Below are 12,533 nucleotides of genomic sequence, written 5' to 3'. Positions count from 1 at the left end.
TTTATGGAACCATTTAGACAAAAAGGTTCTTCTATGGCATCGTGAAGCACCTTTATTTTTAAGAGTGTATGCGTCTTTCAAAAAATTATGTATAAAGAATCGCCTGCTGAATCTCTGATGAAATTGTATCACACTTAAACCTGCTTCAAAAGGTTCTTCAAGCGATGCCATAGAAGAACCATTTTTGGTTCCACAAAGAACCATTCAGTCAAAGGTTCTTTAAAGAACCATCTCTTTCTTGCATTTTTGTAATCTGAAGAACCTTATTTCGCCACAAAGAACCTTTTGGGAAACAGAAAGGTTCTTCAGATGTTAAAGGTTCTTTATGGAACCATTTAGACAAAAAGGTTCTTCTATGGCATCGTGAAGCACCTTTATTTTTAAGAGTGTATGTGTCTTTCAAAAAATTATGTATAAAGAATCACCTGCTGAATCTCTGATGAAATTGTATCACACTTAAACCTTTAATGGCCTTCAACCAATTGTGCTTGCTTTGCTATTTCCAGGGCAGATCCTTTTTTTTTTTTATTTAGACCACTCAGATGTTAGATGGTCTGTTGAGAGACATGCATAGAGTCTGGCGAAGTCTTGGTGTAATATAACCAAATCCTTGAATAGTTCACCCACAGAGAGACTACACCTCTAAGCCTGTCGCTTGGGGAGCCTGAGGAAGTGATGGGTACTTTTAAGATTGTCTCTCAAGCTGAGGTATTGACTCCTCAGCAGGGAAGGAACGACCCGAGATTCAGAGATCAGATCAGTCAAACACACTTGGACTCTATTGGGAGGCTGAATGAAGATCAATGAGCAGCGTTCAGCAATGCGTCTTGCTCCTTTTCTTTTGATTCTTTTTCAAAAAGGAGATTGCTCAGCTGAGACTCTGGGTTTTTAAAAGCATACTCTATTGATTTTGCTCTCAAAATGATGACTTTTCTTTTTAAAACAGACTGTCATTGTGGTAAACCTCACAGGCTGTAGTGCTGATCATTTTGATGTTCATCTCTCCTGCTATTCAGCTGATCCCTGTGCATTGTAAGACTCCAAACCAAATGTCTTTACTCCCTCTATTACAGTGTTTCCCAACCAGTGTGTTTTTCACCCACAGCCCCATTATACACACACTACAGTCCATAGTTTTTGAAAGAAGTCACTTATGCTCACCAATGCTGCATTATTTGACCCAACATGCAGTTAAGAACAGGGATATTGTGAAATATTGTTAAAATATTGTTCAAGTTTCTATTTTAATATATAATAAAATGTCCATTACTGCAGTCACATAATCCTTCAGAAATCCTTCTAATATGCTGATTTAGTGTTCAAGCAACATTTCATACATCGATGTTGAAAACAATTGTGATGCTTGTATATGTATATATATGCATATATATGTATATGTTTGCATTATGGGACTAGGTTTTATGATCCCAATATTCAGCACCATTTAGCCGCACCATAGAACATTTTCCCTTCACTGTGAGCAGAACACAGCGAGACGCAGCAATTGTTACGCTCTGATTTTGGTTCAGCAAGAATCCAGGATCATGGCCTAATCCATGTCCGTGGTACTTGCCTCAATACCCAATAAACAGTTGTGTATATATATATATATATATGTATATGTATATGTATGTATGTATATATGCATATATGTATGTATATGTATATATACATATACAGTACATATACATATGCACCATTTCCATTTACGCAACTGGAATTTAAAACGGGTTAGTGTCTTCTGCTAGCTAAAAACTTAAACTGATAAATAACAGATTGGAGATTAAAATAATTACAGATTATGTTGTAATCTGTGAACACAGCCCTGTTTTTTTTTTCTTCATAGGTGTGTGTTGTAGGACAGTATGTGGTATATGTATCCATAGGGAATCACTGTCAATGTGTAGTTCAGCAGTTAAATGAAGACTGTGAGTTGACTGCATGTGATTATGATGAAAGATGCATATTAATTCAGTCCTCTAAGTAAAGTTCGGATGAAAGCAGCACTCTTTTTTTTTTTTTGTACCATATTTCATTTGTTTTTCCTACTGTGATAAACGGAAAGCAAGATAAGCAGAAGGGACGTGTGAAGAGTGTGTTGAGCGTGGAGAAATCATGAGGAGAGGAAGGAAAAAGGTGCAGCTTGCAAGGAAAACTCCTCGTGACCGGCATATCTCCCACTTTCAAACCCTTTTACACATTCACTAGTGTTTTTATCCTAGTTTTACCTTTCCCAGCACCATCCCAGAAAATTCTAGGTAGGAAAAGTCAGACAGGGGTAGGGAAGGAGAGGATGACAATGAAAGAATTGAGAAACCAGCATTTCCACACTTGCATTATTCACATTTTATCCACCTAAACACATGTACAAGTTTACTTGAGGCAGTTTTGCGGTGAGTTTTTTTAAATGCATATGTATTCAAAAGTATTTTATCCTACAAGTCTGCCTATGAATTAATCATAAAGCATGTGTTATGACAGGTCCTCTGCACAGTTTAATCCTCATAGTTTAAATATTTAAATTTGTTTAAACATTCAGTATAAACATGAAATATGAACTTTATGAGAGGTTGTGGAGAGTTTTAAGGATAAACTATTTTATGTAACTCCGTATTACTCAAAATATATCACTATATCCTGTGTTTCTAAGGCACAAGCAGCCTACATCTTAAAAAAAAAACATTTATCCACATCCTGTGTTGCAGAGGACACAGGTACATAGATGCAAATGCTTAACAATTATATGAATGATTATATATTAGCATTATTGTACTAAAACTTATATTAATTAATAGTAGTAGTAGTATTTTAATTATGTAATAATTGAATTAGTAATTCAATGTGTTATATTATATTACAGTATAATATATGCATTGTAAATCATTTTGTATAAAAGTGTCTGCCAAATGCATAAATGCATAATTACACGAGCTTCCACTTTGTAGCAGAATGAGCTGAAATAATGCAGATATTGTGTAATATATGCAGATAAATGAATGTTATTTAATAGAATATATTTAAATATTTTACAAAATATAATATCTAAAACTGCTATAAAATCACATATACAGTACGCAAGCTATGTTCCAAATTTGAAGTTAATATCATAAAAAATGAGCTTCCAGTGAGGTTTTGTTTAAAATAGCCACCAGGTGATATCTAAACTTCATTTAATTCCAGTCACAAATGTATACATTTATTTTACAATATTACTTAAATTACCTTCTGCCTACATTTCAAACAATATATGTTTTGTCAAGATTAGAAAGAGTTTTGATTATAAAATTGTAGATAAATTTGTAATATGATATTTGACACTGCCCACTAAGGGGAGGAGCTCATTGAATGTTTAAAGTACCAATTCCATGGTAAAGCAATGTCCAATTTCACAACCGTTTTCACAGGATGAATTTTGAGTGTTTAAGCTTTTGAATGATCTCTAATTTAGGGTGATTGCTAAAATATGTGATGAGGGGGGAACAAAAAACTATAAAAAGAGTGCCGAGCACAGTTAACAGGTTAAATTGTCCTGGCACAAAAGGGCCTTAAAGGGATAGTTTACCTTCAGTTTCTGGTTCCCTTTGACTTTCATACTGTTTTTTTTTTTTCGTCCATACTATGGAAGTCAATGGGGGTCAGCAACTGAAGGTGAACTATCCCTTTAAGAATGAAGGTTATGCATTAGAGTCTTAGATACACAAAGTTCTAGTATTAGAAATAATGCATGTAAAAATCAAAACAATTGTGTTTCTGCATTTTTAGCATTGTACATTTTCAGAGTCACTGCACAGTTTGAGAAGCACAGTGAGAAAAACAAAGGGCCAGAGTGCACAGGGGATGGCTGCGGTTCAAACTATAATGGACAGCAGAGAAAAGGCCGGGCCAAGTGAAAGGCCAAACATGCAATCAGCCAATGTCTTTAAAGGCTTTACAAACAGAGCATCTGGCGGTGCAAATGTCTATTGAGCGTGGGGTGAGGGGATTGGTCGGCCTCATGTCTGAAGGTGTCAGCCAGGCAACGCCCCCCCCTCCCAAAAATGTCTTTGTGTGCTGCCATGGCAACTGCTGGTGTGTTGGCGGAAGCTGATGTCATTGTGAATGTGCCTCTGAGGAGAAGGGAGGCGAATGGGGTGATGGAGAGAAAGCAGCAACGGCGGAGACATATTTGTCCCACAGGAAATGAAACAAGCTGTGCACAAACTGCGGCTGGTCAAACACTGATGAGCTCATTCACACACTCATTTATATACACACTCTCTCATAAAATTCTGGCCTGCTTTCCATTTGTTTCCTCAAATCAGCATCCAAGTTTCTTCCTTTATCTGCCCTCACATCTATGTTCTGCTATTTATTTTTGTCTTTATTCTGTCTCTTCCTCTATAATAACTGGAACAATAAGGGATTAAAATCACTGTAAATTAGGAACAATTCCAGAATAGAAATGTTTCATATTTTTGACATATTACATTTAAAGGTTTTTACAAAGGAGATTTTGGATATTTCTGTTTTTATCACTCCATAATTCAGAAAACACTTTCAACAGCTAGGAAAAAAAAAAAGCAAAATGTTTTTTAAGGGAAAATGTCATATAAAACAGACAAATTATATATGAACAAACCCCTCTGTAAAATCTCACCACACTTCCATTCAAGGCCTTTAGCTTGAAGGAAAGGATAGAAAGGAATAACACTGGGGAATGAATATAAAACAACAAAAATGGCTGCTTTGACAACTTTCTTCAGTTTCTCTTTCATATTTGCTTGTAGATACTCTTGTCCAAGTCTGGCAGAAGGATGTTTCAATTTTTTATTGACTCCCACATATACTCTCCAAATCTAATTTCAAACAAACTAATTATTAAATTAATGAATAAATAAATTAGTAAGCAAGCAGTTAAGCACCTTCTCATAAAACAATTTAAATGTGCATATTTGTACTGTGTAATATCACACCATCAATTTTTTTTAGATTGTTTTAGCAGCATAATTAAATGCAATCAAATTCTCATAATTTGATGTATTTCTGCCTCAGAGAGATTGTAGCTGCACACTTGAGAAACTTCCCTTACAGCACTAAGGGAATGAAAGTCGTAAAAATAGATTTGTGCGAAGTGTTGGGGGAGAGGGGTATATAGTTCAGATGCAAATGCCTCTTAAGTTCTGTCTGAAATTTTCTTCTAAAATGAGCATTTTTCTCAGGCTCCTCCAGTTATTTCATTACCAGTAATGTGAAATTACTCAACCTACACATAGGAGCCTGATAAAAATGCTCATTTTACAATAAATGTATGTATATATAATGCAGTGAATAGTGTATATAATGGTGTATATATTATATAGTGTATTGGGAGCTAGTGTTCCATCCTGCACATTAGCCTTTTTAATTCTAAGGGTCAAATAAATGTGGAAAATGGCTATATAATATTTATTCTATCTGGTTTTAGTGCAACGCTTTTCTAACTGAGAATGAATATTAAACTATTCAAATGTATGTCATACACCCTTAAAATACAATATTAATGCTGTGAAATAACGTCAAAATGATTTTGTGTGATAAATGGCAGAATGCTGTTTGCTGCCCATATAGAACATTTTCTTTTAATAATGGTTTGAGAAGCACTTTTAAAATTATTGATGAAATTATTATAATTATTGGAGGAATTACACAGGGATGTTTAATGTCAGTGATGCTGTGTATATTGACTGATGTGTGTCAGTGCAACCATTTATTTTGAGGTTTATTATCTGCACAGATGACGTAATTTTTGTTGAGTGCCAAAGAGATTGACAAATTTTATAGTCAATCATTTAGGAATTTAGTGTCATATCTTCAGCCAAGTTGAACCAGACAAAAAGCAAAGCTGTAGCAACTGGAGAACGGGAGTGAGATCTCTGGGAATGAGAAGGTAGCATCTGTGCTGTTCAAGCTCATCTTGGAGTTCATTCAGAAAGAATTTTAGGAAAGGGCAGTCGGCTAGAGAAGTGGAAATGGTACAAATTCATTTTTATAATGGTTTATGATCATACTGTCAGCAGCCAATTATTCTACACAACACAATATTTTGTCACAGATTTGCTTTTGTTACAAGTGATTACACATTTGATATACTCTTGCTCTATTTATTTGTTTGTTTGTGTGGTTGGTTGGCCATACTTTTCTGTTTGTAATTAAATGTATTTATATGTATGTATGTATGTTTGTTTGTTTGTTTATTGTTCATTTTTTGTGAACTCATTTATGTATTGCATATGTATTTGATGTACTTTTTGTTTGTTTGTTTATTTGATTGGTTGGTTGTTCATAGTTTTCTTTATGTAAATATATATTTTTATTGCTCATAGTTTTCTTTCTGTAAATATATTTTTTGTTTGTTGTTCATCATTTTATTTTTGTGAACTTATTTGTTTGTTTATTTTTCATACTTTTTGTAATTTAATATAGTTATTCATTTATTTATTTGTTTATTGTTCATAGTTTTATTTTTGTAATTGTATTATTTATAGCCTGGTTGAATTCTAATTTTACTGGGAGAGTTCAGAGGGTAGAAATTGGTGGGGTTCTTTCTCAGGAAATAACTGTTAAAAATGGGGTCCCTCAGGGAAGTGTTTTAGGTCCTCTTTTGTTTCTTTTATACATAACTGACATGCAAGCAGTTTGTGATTGCAATTTGTTTTATATGCTGATTATTCTGCTTTATTAATTTCAGACAAGGATGTTGGTCATTGGTACAGGATACAAGTGAATTTAGGTAAGAAGCTGTGTAAGGTAAGAGACTGGCTTTCTGAAAACAAACTGATGTTGCATTTAGGTAAAACGGAATCCATATTATTTGGGTCTAAAAATAATTTGAATAAGGTTTATAAGATGTCTATTAAGGAAGGGGATTGTTTAATATCAAACAGAACTACAGTTCATTATCTCGGATATGTCATTGGCAATGATTTAAGTGGTGTAACTATGGCTATGAAAGTTCTGGGTAAGGTTAATGCAAGAACAAAATTTCTTGCCAGACATGTTTTCTCGATAAACATAATATAAAATGACTTGCACCATGTTTAGTGTTATGTCATTTTGAATATGCATGTATTTCTTGAATATCTGATTTGTCTCATGATTGGTTGGAAAAGTTAAACAAATCTGACAATAAATTGATGTGTATAGTTTTAGGGTTTAGTCATTTTACACATTGATGTTTCCCATTTTAAGCATATTGATTGGTTACCTACAGAAAGCAGATTAGAACACATTCGGTTAAAAATGGTACAAAAGATTATCAATAATAGAGCTCATGCATGTTTTAAAGCATTTTTAGGGTAAATGAGCAACATTGTTATAATACTAGGCAGAGTCTTATGGATATATTACATTATGTCATTTTTAAACTATGTATGGTTATAGGTCTTGTGAATATTCTGGGGCACAAGTGTGGAAAAAGTTACCTCTGGATATGAAAGGTATTCCGAATATTCTTAGTTTTAGTTTAAAAATTAAAAGTTGGCTCCTAAGTAGTTGTTTAATTGAATATTTTGTATTACGTATGTGTTTATTTGTGATTGTACATTTTGTAAATGTGGAATCGATCGCAGTTTTCTATCTATCTATCTATCTATCTATCTATCTATCATCTATCTATCTATCTATCTATCTATCTAATTTTTTATTATTTTGGAGGGCAGATAGATATAGAGATTGAGAATAAGAACATCCTAACTAATGTATGGACAAATTATGTAGTAAACTGCAACTCAACAACTGTCATGCATTCATTCATTCATTCATTCATTCATTCATATTTATTTATTCATTTATTCCATAGCTTTATTTTTTTAATTGATTGTTCATAGTTTTTTTTGTAATTCTCTTTCTTTCTTTCTTTCTTTCTTTCTTTCTTTCTTTCTTTCTTTCTTTCTTATTTAGTTCATTGGTTGATTGGTTGACTGAAGTTTTGTGGGAATTCAAAACTTTCTTGCTCACTCTCATCGCTTCTCCATCTTTTTGACAGTGTAAAAGGGTGAAGTGTCTTTGTTATGCAGATGGTGACCAGCAACAGTTGAACAGTCTTGTGAACGTTAAAGAGAGACTGCTATACCAGTTTACAGCTAATCTCTCCTGTCCTGCTCTGTTTGTTTGCTAACTGAAATACATATTGTGTGCATACAGTATGTTTGTACGTTAGACATTTCAGCACCATTCGTCCTTTGCTCCCCCTCCCCCGCTACAGTTTCATGGCCAGCAGAACTCCTGTGTCACTGTTTCAGAGCAGCTGCTCTTTACTAAGCAGATGTAATCAGAGATTTGGAGTGTCTGTCATTCTCAGTTCGTCTGTAGTCTAGCACACAGCTCTGTTAGGATCAATGTGCCCTTCTTTTTTTAATACAGACTCATTCTCATCAAACTGAATTCCGCTGTGACTCCTCCCTCTCTCCTTCTTTCTCTCTCTCTCTCTCTTTCTGATACGGCTCGCTCGATCGGATGAGTTAGTTGTGGAAGACACCAGCCCATGGGAGCTGTGTGGAGTGGAAGCAGCTTAGTAAATCACAGAGCTCTCTGTGCATGTGACATACAAAGAGAGCGAGGAACTGTGATCAGTTGAGGTGTCTAAAGCAATGCAGAAGATCTCTGGATTATAAACTGCACGAGAAGAAGAGATCAGGACTATGGGGTGAGTGTGCATTTCACTGTGTTTATGTGGCTATACTTTGGGGACAAAACTATCCACACTCACAAAGTTTGGGGACAAAACTGGACATGCATAGGAGATGTGATTCATAATTAAAAAGGTTTATGGTTATTCACCTTTAAGACTAGGGTTAGGGTTAGATCTAACGTTAGTCTATTACTGAGGGTGATAATTATGACTAATTCTTACACTTTTAACATTTTGATGTTAGTTAATCCTTGATAGTTAATATAACATTTTTAAAAAGTTTGGGATTGGTAAGATTTTTTATTTTATTTTTTTATGTTTAATAGAAAGTAGTGAAAGTAGCCAATTATGTTCACCAAGGCTGCATTTATTTGATCAAAAATGCAGAATAATATTACAATTTAAATAACTGTTTTCTATTTATGATGTTTTAAAATGTCATTTATTCTTGTGATGAAAAAGCTGTTTTTCATCAGCCATTGCGCCATTCTTCAGTGTCAATTCTTCTTAGTATTATCAATGTTAAAAATGTTTGTGTTGCTTAATATTTTTGTGGAAACCATAAGTTTGTTTGTTTTTTCAAGATTTTTTGAAATATAAATCTTTTGTAATATTAATAAGGTCTTTACTGTCAAGTTTATTAAATATATATATACAGTATATATATATATATATATATATATAAAACCCTCCTGTATATCTTATTATGTAAAAAAAAAGTTAATATAAAAAAGTAAATTGCATTTTTTTAATTGAAAAGTTTTCTGTTAGGGTAATGATTAGGTTATAGTATTTATAAGCTAGTTTTAGTTTAGATTGTCCTCATTTAGATTTAGATATATTCACCCCAAAATGAAAATTTTGTCATCTGTGATCATTTCATTTACAATAACTGCTTTGGGTGAGAGTGATCTAATGTTTAGGAGCCCAAACTTTACAAAAATTTTTGGTTCATTTATTTTACATTTTTCTGGTTTAATCACGATCAGATTTTTTCTAGATCCTGCATTAAATTTATATTTTGACCTCACTATTCGGGGAACAGACACAGTCTTTATAGATTGGACAGCACAAGTACTTCTATCATTTAGGCGGGTAGAACACAAGTCATCAGGGCAGTTATTTGAGATTTGACTTACTAGTCATATGGAGCGCAGCGTCCTGGAGATGTTGTCCGACATGAGTTCTGCTCCGACTCTGCTGGGGTGCAGGCCATCAGCGCGAAAAAGCCTGATTTACTCACTCTCATGTCCTTCCAAACCTGTATAAGTTTCTTTCTTATGTTGAACATAAAAAGAAGATATTTTGAAGAATGCTGGTAATCAAACAGTTGATGTTCCCAATTGACTTCCACAGTATTTTTTTCCCTACTATGGAAGTCAATGGAGACCGACAGCAGTTTGGTTCTTCAAAATATCTTTTGTGTTCAACATAAGAAAGCAACTCATACAGGTTTGGAACGACATGAGGGTGAGTGAATAATGACAAAAAAGTAAACATGTGTATGTGATAACTTTTCTTGGAGGCTGAATTCAGTCCATAGGTAAACTTAGCTGACACACTTCCATAAAGGCATAAAATATTGTATTAGTAATACAACATTATGATTTGTCATTATGAAATATGCATATTTTTATGTCATCCGGTTATTCCTAAAGTAAACTTCCCTTAAGTGTCCTATCAAGATGTGCATGAGTAAATCACTATTGGTTTTATTTTAAATTACTGAGGCACAGGAAATTTTTACCTGTATTTGGGAGGAGGTCACTCGATCTGCATTGCTGCGTTTCCGCTTTTATTGAATTGTAAATTTATTTGCTTGTTCAAATGAGTTTTGTAGAAGCAGAGTAATGTTTGTCCTGTCTGCGAGGTCCTCAGGCCACCCGCCATATGCTGATATAGTGTCCACAGAGACAATAAATGAATACTGGCAGAGCTTAGCAGCCCTAAATATCTTTAGTTGGTTAGGCATGGTTATGTATGAATAGTAGTTCTCATATTTAATTTTCTCTGTGCATTTTCAGTTGAATCCATATGGCTGTTGAGCAACATTATTCAGATTATTGTCCGGTCTTGACTGCTGCAGCCAATTGAAAGTGTTGACATGGTACCTGTTACTTTTCTCAGCGCTGGTGAGCCCGCACCAATCACAGTGGATTGTGATTACTGGAGCTCACTTTATATGGGTTTCTATGTTAGAAACCCATCTTGAGAATTACAGCATATTTCATAGTGATTTAAATTAATGTATAAATGTGTGTAGTGTGAAAACATGAACCTTTAAATGCACCTCTATGGTACATTTGGCAGTGACTCACATTATTTACAATGTCTGACATACTGTACCTGTAGTAATAACCATTGCAACATTTTGGTGTTTCGTAGCTGTAAATAAGAAGCATGGTACCAAAAACAGCCACATTTGACAAAAGAATTATGATATGAGTTCATGTCTAACAGTTGTTATTAAATTGGTGTCGACAGAGGCGGTGTGTTTTGTTTATGCTCATTAAGCTGCTGCGTTTTAACAGCATTCTCTCTCTGGAGCGTAATGTTGCAGCTCTGATGGGAGACACTATATGGTGGAGAACAGTGGATTGTGATTACTGGAGCTCACTTTATATGGGTTTCTATGTTAGAAACCCATCTTGAGAATTACAGCATATTTCATAGTGATTTAAATTAATGTATAAATGTGTGTAGTGTGAAAACATGAACCTTTAAATGCACCTCTATGGTACATTTGGCAGTGACTCACATTATTTACAATGTCTGACATACTGTACCTGTAGTAATAACCATTGCAACATTTTGGTGTTTCGTAGCTGTAGATAAGAAGCATGGTACCAAAAACAGCCACATTTGACAAAAGAATTATGATATGAGTTCATGTCTAACAGTTGTTATTAAATTGGTGTCGACAGAGGCGGTGTGTTTTGTTTATGCTCATTAAGCTGATGCGTTTTAACAGCATTCTCTCTCTGGAGCGTAATGTTGCAGCGCTGATGGGAGACACTATATGGTGGAGACACAGTATCAAAATTTGCAAACGAGTCAAGACACGTTCTTCTGTTTTTATGACTTTCTAGCACCTTAGATTAAAAGTCAATGTGTAATTGAAACTACTATCGCTGCATTAACCTGTTGAACGGTACGGTCCCACATATGGGATTTATATTTCCGTGCCCCTGGGAGTACGGTCTCACATATGGACCGCTAGAATATTTTAAACTCACCAGTGAAAGGGTTAACAAGTAGTAGTTCAATTTATGACTGTAATTTTCTGGGATCAAATTGTGTTTTAGAACATCATTTCTGAAAATAATGAACAGAACAGTTTGAGGAGTGATAAGCACATTCAGCAGCAGACCTTAGATTAAAAGTCAATGTGTAATTGAAACTACTATCGCTGCATTAACCTGTTGAACGGTACGGTCCCACATATGGGATTTATATTTCCGTGCCCCTGGGAGTACGGTCTCACATATGGATCGCTAGAATATTTTAAACTCACCAGTGAAAGGGTTAACAAGTAGTAGTTCAATTTATGACTGTAATTTTTTGGGATCAAATTGTGTTTTAGAACATAATTTCTGAAAATAATAAACAGAACAGTTTGAGGAGTGATAAGCACATTCAGCAGCAGTGTATACCTGGTTTAAGAGTGTGTCACTAAATATTCAGCCTTCACACAGAAGAAATGTTCTCAGAATGCAGCATTCTGGTGTACTAAAGTAGGTCAGGAGTAATTGCGCGTGTGCTATCATGGGTGGTGGTGGTAGAAAGGCAATATCAGTGAGTGATGGTTTCTACAGATGCCTTCAAACTCAAAATCTGGAGGGCCTGGAACAAATCCACCACATTATCCTGATTTAGAGGGACGCTT

This window comes from Sinocyclocheilus anshuiensis, unplaced genomic scaffold, assembly GCF_001515605.1.
Source record: "Sinocyclocheilus anshuiensis isolate Anshui unplaced genomic scaffold, SAMN03320099.WGS_v1.1 scaffold9, whole genome shotgun sequence".
Lineage (NCBI taxonomy): Eukaryota > Metazoa > Chordata > Actinopteri > Cypriniformes > Cyprinidae > Sinocyclocheilus > Sinocyclocheilus anshuiensis.
This window is presented reverse-complemented; position numbering follows the sequence as displayed.